The sequence below is a fragment of the Branchiostoma belcheri genome, unplaced genomic scaffold (assembly GCF_001625305.1).
Source record: "Branchiostoma belcheri isolate BF01 breed outbred unplaced genomic scaffold, Haploidv18h27 scaffold2, whole genome shotgun sequence".
Taxonomy (NCBI): Eukaryota; Metazoa; Chordata; class Leptocardii; order Amphioxiformes; family Branchiostomatidae; genus Branchiostoma; species Branchiostoma belcheri.
In genome coordinates, this window is record NW_017803490.1 from 5,443,511 (window position 1) to 5,456,885 (window position 13,375).

Below are 13,375 nucleotides of genomic sequence, written 5' to 3' on the forward strand. Positions count from 1 at the left end.
ACAAGGCGATTAATCTACTCTTCGAATTCATTTCTTTACAATTTCGTGTTTTTTCGTTGATTTTGACATTCTACGACATTGGTATGGGTTTTTTGTAACTTACGGTATATTTTTGCTCATTTTGCAACTGTTTTGTACGATTTACAGTATGGTTGAAAACTTTTTTTGGAAACGGCCGAAAATGCGCGCGCGGATGTCATCCATATAATCAAATCAACATGGCCTAATATTTGAAGCTTTTCTACTGCTGCTAAACTTACTGAATGTTGAACAAAGAATACCATTACTAGATCTATGGTTTAATTTTTTCTTCTTTTTTTTTGCTCACAGGGAGAAGAGAAGCCAGAGGGGAAACCAGAAGGTGAAGAAGGGGAGGAAAAACTGAAGGTTCCTGAGGCACCTGCCGTACCTGAAGGTCCTGCCGTGGTGCCAGCACCCACCCCTCTGCCGCTGAATGAGCTGGCCCCACCACCACAACAACAGGACCTGTTCGGTAAGTTCCACTTCAAAAATAGGGATGTTTTTGATTGAAAAACTTTGGTTTCTGTCTTTTATTGTGGAAAGGTTGATAATGAATTTTGACACTTTTTTGGGGGTTTGGTTTAAAAAAAAAATCATGTGGAGCACATCGGCTTAATTTACTGCCTACACTGCATCAAATTCGACATTTCATATAATGATAATTTTAAAACATGCTTTAAAGGTTTGTTTTGAGTAAAGAAATGTAGGAAGGAAAGAAGGAAGAAAGAGGGAAAGAAAGATAGAAAAAGAAAGGGAAGGAAGAAAGGAAGAAAAAACAAAAAGAGAAATAAAAAAGGAGCAAAGAAGAAAAAGAAAGACAAATTCATGCAAGAAAAAAAGAAGGAAGAAAGAAAGAGAAAGGAAAAAAATCTTTTCTAAGAAAAGAAAGAAAAAAAAAAGAAAAAAGATCTTTTCTAAGAAGTCACATCTGTTGTTTCCAGGTGACATTGAGTTCATCAAGAAGCAGCACGAGAAGAACGTAGCTGAGTACGAGAAGAACCAGGAGATAAACCGGGCGCGCATGCAGCAGGGCCTGGAGGAGAAACTCCGCGCTCGCCGCAAGAGACGGGAGCGTCTGCAGGCACAGCAGCAGGAGATGGCCGGCATGCAGGCTCGTGTCTCGTAAACCCTGATACTCTTACATAGCCAACATGCAGACTAATGTCTCGTAAACCCTAATACTCTTACATAGCCAACATGCAGGCTAATGTCTCGTAAACCCGAATACTCTTACATAGCCAACATGCAGGCTAATGTCTCGTAAACCTGAACACTTCTCACAGACTCTTACATAGCCAACATGCAGGCTAACGTCGCTAATGCGTAGATCTGAACACTTCCTCAGTCTTATACAACATGCAGGCTAACGTCGCGTAAACCGTATCACTTCTCACCGACCCTTACATAGCCAACATGCAGGCTAACATCTCGTAAACCGTAATACTCCTCACCGACTCTTACACAGCCAAATGTTTCTCCAGTCTTACCAACATGCAGGCTAATGTTGCTAATGTGTAGACCTTGAAATTTCCTCAGTCTTACATGGGCAACATATAGCACTTCCGTAGCACTTCCCTGTTCTTATATAGCCAACATGAAGCTTAGGCTAAAATGTCCTCTGCATAAACCTTTACTATATTACTGGGGATTCTGCAAGTTAAAAAAAATGGTTGAATGTGTAGGTGGGCAAGATTTTGTCAATTAGTTTGCATTTTATAGTTCTTGCTGGGACCCTCCTGGACCAAGCCCATCCTCTACAGAAACGGATGACTCAGGCCGATGAATACCTTTCGTCGGTGACTGAAATAGATGAAATAGAGGATCATGTGTCGACTACAGGTCTCTTACAGTCACTGACAAAAGGTAGTGGATGCTACCTGAAATGTCTGACATGATTTTCAAAATCTGTCCAGTTGCTTGAGTTACTGTTACTTGAGCTACAATTTAATGGATTCCAGGCTACTTACTTGTACACTGGAGGAACCTGATTTTCATCTCTCTCATATCAAATGTCAATATTTACTGTATATCTGAAGATTTTTAGCCAATATATTCTCCTGTGCCAACTACAATCACACCACTTTTGATAAATCTATCGCATTTAATGTTGTACAGTAGAAGGTACCTAATTCTATGATAACTGAAAAATTCTGCAAGTTAAAACCTGGTTGTTTGTAGGTTTTGTGAAAAAGTTTGTATTCTATAACATTAGTCTTTCTTCTTCGTTTTGATTGATATTTTTAGTGTACTTTTCTGTAAGTCACTTATTTTAAGCTGTAAATATTTAGAGAAGACCATTATTGTGAAAGATATCACAATATTTGTGGACATATATTGGCAACTCATTGTTGTGCCTTCAGAAATTTCTTGACATCTCAGAGTTTTAGCTTAAACATATGTCAGACATAAGAAAAAAGTGACCCTGCTATACTATATAATTATAGTACTTGAAACATTCCATAATCTTTAAAGATAACCTTAAATGATTTTGATTTTCTGTATTTCTAAAGGTCAACTTAAAAACTAGATAGCCAAGATCTTATGTGCATCTGTGCTTACAATGTAAGATGATTAAGAAAAGTTGATCGTTTGACAGAATATTTTGAGTCTTTATAAAAATTACATTTACCAAAGGTTGAAAGATTAGGTTCGTTGCCCTGCATAATATGGATCTGCATGTATATGTATGCTCTATGTTCCATGTATTCCATGTTCTTTGAATTGTAACTTTTACAGGGGGTCTTTTATGTTAAATATCTACATCAGTGGTGTAAAATTTTGCTGTTGTGTATATATAGAGTTCTAAAGTTGTTCAAAATTTCTTCTTAAGACAAAAAAGGTATTTTCAAAATCATGTAAATACACAAGTTGATATTTTTGCACAGATGGACTTCTATGAATTCAAAGGACTGTACATTTTCTGTCACATTTCTGTGTGTTGTTACATTAAAGTAACTCTTGATAAAACTTTATGTTGTGTATTTTTTTTGCTCCAAATTTTCGTTGTGTCACAAATAGATATTATGTAATATTCAATTGATTATGTTTCATATAAGTGTTCCAAAAGTGTTCCAATTGATGTAACGTTAATTAATGACAAAATTCTGTCAATCTGCTGAATTTCATAAATAAAGGACAATTCAAACTTGTGACATGAAATTAACAGGAAGAGGAACATTGGCAGATATTAATTCTTTAATTAAATTGACATAATTTGCATAATTAATGAGAACATTCTACAATTCTATACTGGTAAATGGTGTGAAATTTCATACTTGTGGCATTTGGAAGTTAACTGAACCAAACATAACTTATTATAATCAGTACCTCATTTGCATAATTTATTAGGAATTTTTTTCAGTTCATCAATTCTGTAATAAATCACAGTAACTGTTTGGATAATTGAGAAAATTGGAGAGATTAGAATTTCTACCCTACAAAACGTTAAACACTGTAAATGCATAGAGTGGAAGGCGTTCAGCACCAAGGACAGGGTTGTCTGTGTGTGGAAAGTGTTCATTCTACCACGGAATGAAGTCTCCGCGAAAATAAATGAATTTACAGTGATAGACAAATTGGTCAAGGGTATTATATATCATGCTATGGTCACATAACAGCTTATAATTATTCTTCAAAACGTTTATTCAAGAAGGTTAAATTTAACCTCCTTGGTTTATTTGTCGAAATGCTCGAGTACCCTGTAGGGCTGGTGGTTGCAACCATCAGCCCTATAGGGCCTTTTCATTTTTATCCTTTTTTTAATTGACCCTGCCGGATTATAATTAGTAATCTTCCTAATTTAATCCTCCTTCTTTGCCACATTTAAGTGCCTAGCACTGAGACGGGCCGCCTTTGGTCTTTATGTAATAAGATTACCAGCTTCACATTAATGAGACAGGGCTGTTCTGCACACCTGTGTAAAAACAAGTTTGGTATGGTCCATTCAAAATGGCGTCTTCGTGTGACAGGAATACTTTGGCCTGATATTCTTTTACAATTTTCTGGGTACTTTTTAGAGTTTTCCTCGGTAGAATGTTTTACTAAATGAGCGGCAGAATGTTTGGGAGTTTTCGCCGTGGATTTGAGACGTTCTGGTGCTGTTTTGAAGAGAAAATGCTGATTTCCTGACCTGGCGAATTTTGAAGAAGAAATCAAAATGGCGAGACAGTGTTGGGAAGAGCGGCGTGGCATGGAGACGACTTCGCTTATTGTTCCAGGTAAACCTGGTACCAGCATATTGTTTGGCTGATATTATTCTCCAGCAACTATTGTACGAAATTTCCGTAAGAAATTACCTAGTTCTATATTAGAGAGAGACCGTTCCTAATTTTAGACAGGCTTTGAAAAAGTCTATAAGTTATAACGTTAACTGTTAAAGTTGATGCGTTTTCCACATTTTCAATGTGGTGCGGTGCGGTTGTACTTGTAGACTATTAAATGTACGGTATGTGCATGTCTATATTTGCCAATATGTTAGCGTATTGATGTTATATTTGTTGAAAGAAAAAACTTTTTTTTCTTTTATCACCACGTGGTTCCAAACACCTGTTGGAACGTGCCCGTGTACATGATTAAATATTTTTGATGTTCCCGCCAAAAAGTCGCGTAAACAAGAGGGTGTCCTCAAAGATTCAAGGTGCCAAAATAAATACGATACGAAACATTTGGAAAGTTCTGTCGAGTTGACAATACATACTTTCGTTCTTCATTATCATTTGCAAAGTATTATGTATGATTTAAAAGGTTGTTCGTTTCCATTTTAGACAAAATCAGTAATGACCAAGGCCTAAGTATTTGTGGCGCAAACACTACAGTTGACTACGCTAGATGGTCGCAGTTTTCAAAACATTTTGCGTTTTGCGCTGAGTTTATATGTATTGTACAAAAGTTTCAGTTGAAGGGGTTTGATTTATTTTATTGTTGTTGCCATCCCAGTTTTTAATGGTCATCAGATACAGTTTTCGTCAAGGTTCAGTGTTATTATGGAAGTTTCTGCAATGTAAGACAAGCTTATTAAATATAACATTACATCTTCTTTTCCTAAAATTCTGTATTTAGTTGTGCTCTGAGGGACAGCAGCCTGTGCAGGTGTTACTGATGCGATGAGACTTGTGATGACAGAGGCACCAGGTGATCGGATATCGAGTATTGGGCCAGGTGAGAAAATCTGAATTCTGCATTTTACCTACGACTATTTGGTGTCATTTGAGACATGTTTGTAACTTTTAATATCTGTTAGTTAGGTGGCTACTGACTGATGCAGTAGTGAAGACTACCATGATGATGATTTGAAGACCCAAGAGGAATATCAGGTAAGAAAATCCCAATTCTGCATTTAACCTACCATTTACTTGGTGTTACTTGAGACAAGTGTGTAACTTACAATGTTGTATAGTTAGGTGGCTGCTGACTGATGCAGTAGTGAGGACTCCTGTCTGAACCTGACAAGAGAAGATTGGACCAGACCAGGCAATTTGAAGACACAAGAGGAATATCAGGTGAGAAAAATCTGAATTCTTCATTTTACCTACGACTATTTGGTGTTATTTGAGACAAGTGTGTAACTTCTGATGTGTTATAGTTAGGTGGCTGCTGACTGATGCAGTAGGGAAGACTCCTGACCTGGAGAAGACCAGACCAGGTGATTTGAAGATGCCAGACAAATATCAGGTGAGAAACATTTTGAATCATGCATTTTACCTTTTACTTGGTGTTACTTGCGACAAGTGAGTAACTTATAATGTCTGTATAGTTAGGTTGCTGCTGACTGATGCAGTAGGGAAGACTCCAGTCTGAACCTGACAAGACTGGCTTAGAAAAGACCAGGTGGTTTGAAGACACGAGAAATATCAGGAGAGAAAATGTGACATCTTGCACTTTACCTACCATTTACTTCATGTTACTTGAGACGTGTGTAACTTATGATTAGGTGTTAGTTAGGTGGCTGCATCTCTTAAATTGCTTGTTGAAGACATGGAGTTTCGAAGCTTCAGCATACCTTTGCAAATATGACTTAAAGAAAACAACATTACATGTATGTACACAGTGACATACAAATCAGGCGCCCCCAACTATTTTTTTACTATTTCCCAGCAATATTGACATCAAGCAACCAAACCTAGCTTCGCTTCACAAGATTTATATGACTTCTTTTTATCACTCTGGAACTTTCTTTGTCTCAGACTTTAGACTTCATAAACACACACTCAGAAACAATTTCATATGTTCAGCATTCAGCAACATTTCTAGGAAGAGGCAAAGTAACTGGTCACATGCACGTTTATATCATATTTACTTGGTCACTAATTTCCTTATTTCTTGTCCTTTTTTATCAGGTGTGTCCTGAGGGTTTGCAGTAGTCCTGATGTTCCTGTCCTGACTGGGAGAAACCTGTGATGATGGGCGACTTCTGTCCAGACCAGATGAGGGCTGACAGCAAACCAGTTGACCTGAAGACGCAAAGTGAAGAGTTTTACAGGTGAGACAACGCTTCACAATTTACAAGAACGGTTGTGTTGTAGGCAGTATGATTGTAAGTATATCAAAAGTAGCATTATTTGTGGTCATTTTTACTGTTTAATATTTTACCATGTTCTTGCAATTAGCCCTTGGCCATGAATTTGCAGTATGTTTTCACTAATATTTCACTAGTTTTTACTAAAGGTAAATTTCTCACAAATATAATGTTACTGACTTTTGTTTTCGTCTCCCCACATGACTCATGGTGGAAGGAAAGAAGGAAGGAAGGACCAGACTTTGCCCAGTAAAGCAGTGAGAGAAGACACAGGCTGGGGTGGTTGTGAGTATAGTTTATTTGTGCAACACAAACAAGTACACACACTTGCATACATTTCTATCCTTACCCTCCAACTCTGCTTTGCAGTTTCCTTTCCTAATACTTGTAACTTGTGACCTTCACTGCCAAACTTCCACGGTGGTTAAATTTGTGTTATGTTTGTACTGACGTAATTTGAACCTTGCTCTCATCAGAAAGAAATCCATTTTTCGCAAATACAAACCATTCTCTGGAAAGTGACCTATTCCATCATTTAGGTGTGGAAATGTAACAAAGCTAATTGCAAATTTAAATAGTTAAGATTACAATCAAGGAGCGTCCAATTTACCTTGTTGATTAATCAAAATGACTGTACAGTTATCTGTAATGGTTTCCCAAGATTTGTGTTTGAGGGAACCTTTTTTTTTAGTTGCTAATTGACAAAATTCTTAAATCTATTTTGAGATGTTTCACAGTTAGCCCAAATTTGCCTCAAGCACTTTGCTGAACGTGTCTTAAGCCACAGAAAAGAATACCAGACCACCATGCTCATTTCTCGTGCCCATCCTTTCCCCACATAGAAACTACTTTCCATAAATTTTACTCAACCTTGCATGGTACATCACACTTTTCTACTGTAGTCTCTTTTTCCGACGCTTTAGACCTTTCTACTTAAATTTTCTTGCCTTAGCCCACCCTGTGACTCTGCTTGGTTAATGACACTTCTTTTAATTGCACGGAACCTCAACCTTTTTCATGCTCGGCTCTTCCAATACTTTGGACCTCTCTTTTTCCGACGCTTTAGACCTTTAGACTCTGCTTGGTTAATGTACACTACTCCTCACTGCACGGTACCTCACCCTTTTTCATGCTCCTCTTCCGATACTTTGGACCTTTCCTGGCCTAATTCTAGTCTGCTATCCTCTGTAGTTCTGCTAGCTCCCCAATCAACTTGGCCACTTTAATTTTTAGGCGGAATTTAGCGTCACAAAAATTGTTCGTTTTGTGTAGTTGAACATCAAATTGCCCCAAAATTGTTGCTTTTGATCTGAACACTTGCCCAAGAAGTTGGGCTAATGGGGACCCTCTGTTGGATAATTAATTGGATTAAAGTTTTCCCGCCAAAAAACTTAGTATATGGGGATTCTGACCTTTGACCTCTACTCACTTTCTCTAAACACTTAGCCACCACACTCTTACTAGCTACTTTGAACCAAGTCACACTGTTCCAATGCTTTGGATCTTTACACTTACATGTAACTTCTCCAAACACTTTGTGACACTCATGCCATGTCGGACCAACCTCCCGAAGCACTTAGTTACTTGAGTGAGATTTTTCTGCCAGAATGATTGTCACTCTACTGGTCAGTCAATGCACAGAAGTTTGCTCCCCTGGGGATGTCTTTGCGGAGACACGGTGTTTCGACACACCAGCATTCTTGTGCAATTGACTGACAGTAGAGTGACAATCATTCTGGCAGAAAAATCTCACTCAAGTAACTAAGTGCTTCGGGAGGTTGGTCCGATATGGCATGAGTGTCACAAAGTGTTTGGAGAAGTTACATGCAAGTGTAAAGATCCAAAGCATTGGAACAGTATGACTTGGTTCAAAGTAGCTAGTAAGAGTGTGGTGGCTAAGTGTTCAGAGAAAGTGAGTAGAGGTCAAAGGTCAGAATCCCCATATACTAAGTTTTTTGGCGGGAAAACTTTAATCCAATTAATTATCTACTTGAGGGTTCCAAATATCCTTAGCGTTTTCTGGCGGGCTGAATTTTGGCCAAAAAATTTACACAAAACAACCAAGTGTTCAGGTGCAAAGTGACAATTTTGGGGGCATTTTCGTGCCTGACAAAATTAAACTCAAAAGTGTTAAAGAAAATATAAGTGCAAGGGCCCAAAGTGTTGGAAAAGTGTGACATAACGTGTGAGTAACTTACATCAAGCAACCAAGCCTAGTGTCAAAGCCTGAAGGAGAAAACCTCCGGGCCAGGGCAACAAAAGTACACAAAGCCCCTCTCCGTTAGCGTAGTAGGCCTGATGACGGACAAAGTTGTTCGTCAACAAGTCTACTACGCAGAGTCAAGGCATGTGTAAGTTCGAACCCTGGGACAGAAGTTCCTCCTCCAGGCTAAGCCCAGGGACAAGAAGTGGAAGGATAGAGCATACAGAAAGAGAGGAATTGTGTTTCGTCATGCAGTGATATAAACTCGAACTCTGTTATCACTGTTAACATACTTGCAACAATTCAAACCTCCCTCTCCAAAATCCAGGCCTAGTCTCAAGCTTATCAAATAAAGTCTGCCAGCGCAAAACAAATCACTGTAAAACTCTACTAGATCAACATGAGACGAGCCCTGAATTTTCCAACAGGAGGTTAGTATTGCTACAAGTCCATCAACAGTGATAACAAAGTCTGGGGTCTACAGGACTTGAAAGAAATCAGCAAAAAAAAACCTACACTATTTTATTTCCTCAGTTCATTTATTCACTCAAAAGTTCTTTCCCTATATTTACAAGTACAATTTAACAATATCTCTTTTACAACTGCCCTTAGCTATCTATGCTAAATGAAGTTGCAACGATTAAATTAAAAATTTACTCTGTCTATAGTAACTTTTAGCTACACTACCTAAACTTCCCTGACTTGAATGCTGGCTAAATTTCAAGTAGAAATCCTAACTGCATAATGTGTCAACCTCTCACTATGACTGTCTGTTTGAAGTCAGGGCTCAAAATTCATTTTTGGGAATACGTGTACCGGTGCAATATAAGGCCTAGGAAAAAAATGTTGTGTTTCCTGTTTCCCAAACGACCCTAGAAAATACTGCAGACCCTATACTTTTTTGGGGAAAACCCCCTAACGGACATACATTTTTCGAGCTGATCAACCTTTTCTAGCTACATAATCTGAAACATGAAACATTGTACAATTGGTTTTTCAACATTGAAAAAGTGTCCTCATACAAGTTTTACTTTGTAACTGTATTGTATAAGTTAGATCACAAGCTGTAGACATAGAGGTCGCCAAGGTAAAAAAAAAAAGAAAGCGAAGAAAAAAAGATAATCCCTACCTACCGAATTTTTTCAGGGCTAAAACAGGAAAAACAACATTTTTTTCTCCTCATCCTTAGCTATCTGTGCTAAATGTAGTTGCAAGAATTTAATCAAAAGTTGACTGTCTAAAGTACCTTTTGGGGGGGCCTGCATGGGGAGGGGGAGTAATTACAACTTTACGCTTTGCAGCTACGTTAATTTTGGGGGAGGCTACCTACAGATTACGAAGACTAAAAAGGCCTGATTACACGATACGAAAAAGGCATGCGGGCCCTCTTTTACCTACTCTACCTAAATTTCCCTGACTTAAATGCTGGCTACATTTCAACTAGAAATCCTTATAAATTGCATAATGTGTCAACCTCTCAATACGACTCTCTGTTTAGAAGTGTTTACAGACATCTCTCACTGTAACTGTTACTCTATACACAGTTTAATCCAATGTACTGTTTAGTTATAATCTACAAATAATAATATAAATTGTTTTTGTTTCGCTGATTCCATAACTCAATTCCTCCCTTTCAAACATCACATACAGCTTACTGTGTTCTCCATCATAAATGCATACAAATATTAGTCACAACCTTAAACGAGATATTAGTATAAGAAATGTGAACTCTTTCAGAAATAACAAGAAACAAATGCAGGGAGGGCCAGTTTCAACAATGGTGTTTGGAACTAAAAAATTCAGAGGATCGCAGAGATGCCCTGTCCCAACATCTATTATTGTCATTTCTAGGGGTCTGCATGTAAGGTCCCGATTGCGCTTTGCCCTAACGGTAGATTTTGAAAGGCAGCGGCCACGATTTATTCTTTATTCATGCAGACTGGATGCTTAACAGACATACTTCGAATTATGCAAATGAAAAATTCTGCATTTAGAAACAATCCTGTATTAATACCACTATGCTTCATTTGTGCACGCTCAACGCTCTACCCATTATGCAAAGATACTAAATAAGAAGAACGAACCAACTTCGCATTACGCAAATCTAAGGCAAGTGCTTACGCATTGCGGCATGCAGACCCCATTTTTAAAAGAGTTCTAAAAATAAAAGCCAACTCACAGTCAAGTCCGATGTTCTCTTCTCTTGTAGATAGGTGACAGGTCCCTCAGGAACACACACAGGAAAATCCTCCTGGAACAGGTACACAGGATAGCTGACAGATCCTCCGAGAATGGACAGGAACACAGACAGGTCCCACAGCACACACAGGAACATGGTCAGGTACTAGTACAGTCTCAGCTTTCCTAAGCTAGGGTGTAAAAGAAACAATCATTCAGAAAAAAACTCATGCCAAATTTACATACACCAATGTTTACAATATTATTACATATAACATGCATGACATCAAAATACTAACTAGTATTCACAACATTTATAATTACAAAACCTGCTTTGGTTGGGGGAAGAGCACATGGAACATTCGTTGTTGGTGAGGCAAAAGAAGAGCATAACAAACAGTGAACATACATGTACAATATCATAACCAAACAACAATCACATGAAAATACATTCTCACACATGACATAAGATATCAGAATCCATTTGTTCTAAAAAATATGCATTACATTGGTTGGAGGAAGAACACATGGAATATTGTTAGTGAGGCAAAACATGAACACAGCCAACAATAAACATAGATAGTACTGACCAAACAACAATCACATGAAAATACATCTCACGCAAGATATCACGTATCACTTCCATTTGTTCTAAAATCTGCTTTGGTTGGGGGAAAAACACGTGGAACATTGTAATAGGCAAAACAAGAACACAGCCAACAATAAACATAGATTGTATGAACAAACAACAATCACATGAAAATACATCTCACGCAAGATATCACTTTTAAGTGATATCTTAAAAGATATCACAATCCAAATAACAAGTTGAACATCATTCCCATGTTGACATTAATTAAAAAGCTAGCATAGGAACAAAAACATCAGAACCATCAACAAATGGGAATGCATTTCAAATATCAGTTCATGAAACTTGACAAACAGATCAAGCTCATAAAAATATGCACAGAAATAAAACGATGTAACGGTGTAAACAGCATTTCTAAGGTACTCAAGAAGTTAACGTTACTAGTATTTAAGAAAGATTGTTCGACAAAGGCAAACATTATGGTAACAATTTACACCAAGTGAGAAACCCATGTCAAAGTTATTAAACAGCAGCTCATATGATATTAGTGGCTCTGTCATCAATTTGTCTAATTGTCATTATTAATTTACCCTGAATACTCTGTTACCGCCCCCCCTCCCCACTCGAACTTACCGGTCGTCTGTCTCCCCTCCTTCCAAATCTATCGCCTTGTCCATGTCATCCTCTTCACAAACGGCACTATCGTGTCCCTCCTGCCTGTTCCTGGCCTTGGAACACTTTTGTTTTACATTGAAACGCAGAGAATTTGACCAAAACACACAGGACAACAACAGACCACGTTTCATGCAAAGCTGTTCAGGTCAGGGGCCACATACATCGCCTAAAAGCGCCCCTCAGCGGTTTATTTACAAAGTGCACCTCTTAAGGTTGGTAAGTTTTTACTAATATGGGTTGGCATTTGGTTGGCCTCGCGTCTCTGTGTGTATGTTATCCACGCTTGAAAACACAGGAATACCTCATAATGATTACAATGATTGATATCAAAGAAGTGAAACTTTTTTATAAACCAAAGAAGAGTTCGACATACAATATAGAGCACCATTCAAGATCATTCAAGGGTTGTAGTGTCCGTATAAAAAAACAGAGGTTTTTATCCAGTATGATTTCATAAACCTGGACAAAAGTGTACTGCTATTTCAGAATCATTGATTTCAACCTCATTGAAAAGTAATATTGGCCCATGCTCAAAGAATTGGTGGCCCTCCTTTTACAATATTCACTCGACCACACAATTGCGCCCCCTGCGGTTGCTTAACTTAGTGCAGCGTTAACTCGTTGCCGGGGCAGCTGCCGCAACTTACTTTCAAAATTCTCACTTTTTGCTTCATTTAACTTAAAGGAGATTTCTGTGCAATAGTCCAGAACGTATCTACGACAATTCAAAGTACAACTTACCACCAAAACGGGCGTGGCGCGTCTTCCTGGGCGGAATTTTTACCCGCTTGTTATTTCATGGAAGCACACTCAACTCGCCATCTTGGAACGGCGTGTTCACGCACATGCTAGGTGCCACCTGTAAGTCATGAGACAAATTTGAATTCGATAATCAGGTTAGCATGAAATTAACAACAGGCCAATGGGCAATCATCACACATACATGCCTGAAAATACGATGATTTGATTATAGCTTTTATCTTATATACTAGTATTCGAAATTCTCAATTTTTCTATCCTCATCAAATAACTTTATAAATTTAGGAGGGAAACACACCTTTAAGTTAGTAATTTTCCAGAAAATGATCTTTGCTTGACTCTTTTATCTTTTAAATTGCGACAAGAACATCTTCTAGCTAGTAGGCGACAACTTACAAACATTGACGTTATAGTTATAGTTATTGCGATAAATGCC

The 13,375-nt window shown here is 38.0% G+C and overlaps 1 pseudogene; it reads left to right on the top strand.

The window, feature by feature from the left end:
* LOC109468422 overlaps positions 1 to 1,223 on the top strand; it is a 12,638-nt pseudogene extending 11,415 nt beyond the window's left edge.
* The last annotated feature ends 12,152 nt before the right edge of the window (positions 1,224 to 13,375 follow it).